This window comes from Trematomus bernacchii, unplaced genomic scaffold (genome assembly GCF_902827165.1).
Source record: "Trematomus bernacchii unplaced genomic scaffold, fTreBer1.1, whole genome shotgun sequence".
In the NCBI taxonomy this organism is placed as follows: Eukaryota; Metazoa; Chordata; class Actinopteri; order Perciformes; family Nototheniidae; genus Trematomus; species Trematomus bernacchii.
Genome location: NW_022987675.1, coordinates 335,673 through 337,910, shown reverse-complemented (window position 1 = coordinate 337,910; position 2,238 = coordinate 335,673). Strand labels below are relative to the sequence as shown.

General features: G+C 41.3%; 1 long non-coding RNA gene across 1 annotated transcript; it reads left to right on the top strand.

Moving 5' to 3' along the window:
* The first annotated feature begins 305 nt into the window (after nt 1–305).
* Nucleotides 306–1,365, top strand: LOC117487593. The gene is made up of 3 exons (XR_004556413.1): nt 306–796; nt 895–922; nt 1,072–1,365. It is a non-coding gene; the product is annotated as an uncharacterized LOC117487593 (long non-coding RNA).
* The last annotated feature ends 873 nt before the right edge of the window (nt 1,366–2,238 follow it).

The window sequence follows — 2,238 nt, the reverse complement described above, 5'->3', positions numbered from 1 at the left end:
CTAAAATGACAAATTATTGGTTTTGGCTAGACTAGTTTGACTGAAATGTTCAATATAATCTGATGACTAAAAAAGACTCAACAGTTTTCATTGACAAAAAGTAGACTAAAATAATTAGTTTTCTTCGACTAAAATAAGACTAAAATGCTCAGACTTTTAGTCGACTAAAACTTGACTAAATAAAAATAGGATGAAGGTGACTAAATATGACTAAAACGAAAAAGGAAATTTAACACAGGACTATGACTAAAACTAAATTAAAAAATAGCTGACGAAATTAACACTACTACAAACTCTCAGAATCCCAGCATCAATGATAGAGTCCAGCTTGTATAGGGAGCTTCCTCTATTGCACTGTTTGGCTTTTTCCAGCAAGGCAAAATCCTCTTTGAAATGCTGTCTCTGCTCGTGGCAAATAATGGCCTTTTCAGCATTTTCCGTGTCCTCTACTGAAAGTCTTAGTGCATTAGCTGTAGGCCTTTTGAGCAGAAGCATCTGATCCTTCAGTCGCTTTCCTTTATCCTGCTTTACTCCAAGATCAGTGGAGCAATCTTTCCTCTTTTCTCTCCTCTGCAGGAGCTTTCGGTCATCAGCTGACATTTGTCTTTCCTCTTCATACTCGTTTTCTGGAAAGTCATTCATATATTGTCTTTCATTAAGCTTCTCAAGGTGAACAATTGAGGTCCTGTTCACTACTGCCACAGGGGTTTCATCATCCGGATCTGTGGAAGCATTAGGTGGACCATTAACGACCCATCCTAACAGTGTTTTCACTGCATATGGGCCGTTTCCTTGGGTATTTATAACTTTCCATGGTTCCATAGCCTTTGGAGTATTTACTCCAATAAGAAGTCCCACGTCAGCATCTAATTCTTTTATTTGGATTTCCTGCAGATAAGGCCATTTCTTGAGGTCCGCCTGGGTAAGAATGTTTCTTTTGGTAACGGATTTTGTTCCGAGTGTAAACCTTGGGCAACTTTATACTGTATATGTGCCATCTTCCACATTGCCCACTTCTAGACCCGTTACCTCAAAACTCCTGACTGTTTTCTCTGTTCCCATTGTTTGAAGAAGGACTTCAGTTCTCCGTCCTCTAGCACCAAGCTGCCTCATGAGCCCCTCTGTGCAAAATGTGTCGGTACTACCAGGGTCCAGGAATGCATAGGTCAGTATACTTTTATTTCCATGGCAGAGTTTCACCTTCACTGGCACTATGGCAAGTATGCTGTCTTTACCAGCCCCAATTCCTTCACCTTCTCCTACTGAAACAAGAGCACTGCTGATGGATGTCTCTTCAGGCCTTGCTCCTCCACTCTTCTGCTCTGTCTTATCATGTTTAAAGTTCTCAGTTTCAGGCTTAGAAGATCTTTTAATGTGTAGAATAGTTGGATGTTTAGCATGACAGATTTGACAAGTCATTCTCCTGTTACAGTTCCTGCTCAAGTGCCCCACCTTCAGGCAGCCAAAGCATAGTCCTTTCTCTTTCAGAAACTCAATTTTAGCTTCATGAGATATTGAATGTATTGTATGGCATTCAGCTAAAGGATGCATGCTGGTACAAAAGGTACATGAGGTGTCATTGTTAGTGGAGGAAATGTAGCTTTTAACAAGATAATTGTCTTCTTTGGGTTTCTCTGCATGGCTGTCTGACACTATAGCCACTGTGGTAGCAAAACTGCTTCCCTTGCACTTATTTCGGCTTAAATCAGCAGGAGTTGTAATGAAAGTCTTTGCACTGTTAAGTTGATGATCGTGAATGTCACCAAAGAGAGGGTCTTGAAGTATTCTAGCTTGTCTTTCAATAAATACAACAAGGTCATGCAATTTTGCTCTTTGATGGCTCCGATCCAGAATATCACAAGCTGCTGTTCTCCACTTCTCCCTTAGTTTGTAAGGTAGCTTTGAAAGAATGAGCCGTAGGTTGGATGGCAGGTCCAGCTCCTCCATGTCCTGCAGATCCCTCATTGCATTACAGCAGCCTCTCAGAAAAAGTGCATAACAGTGCAGTGACTTTCCATCCTCTGCCTTTATAGTGTTCCAGTTGAGAGCTTTCCCCATATATGCGTTTGCTATCTTGAGCTCATCTCCAAAATGCACTTTTAGCAGTCTCTTAGCTTCAGCAAAGCCACTATTAGCATCCATATGAAGGCAGCTTCTCACCAGTTCCCTGCAGGATCCCGAAGTATATTGCTCCAGGTAATATAATCGATCCTGGTTACTGGTGGTTTTCTCCTCAAT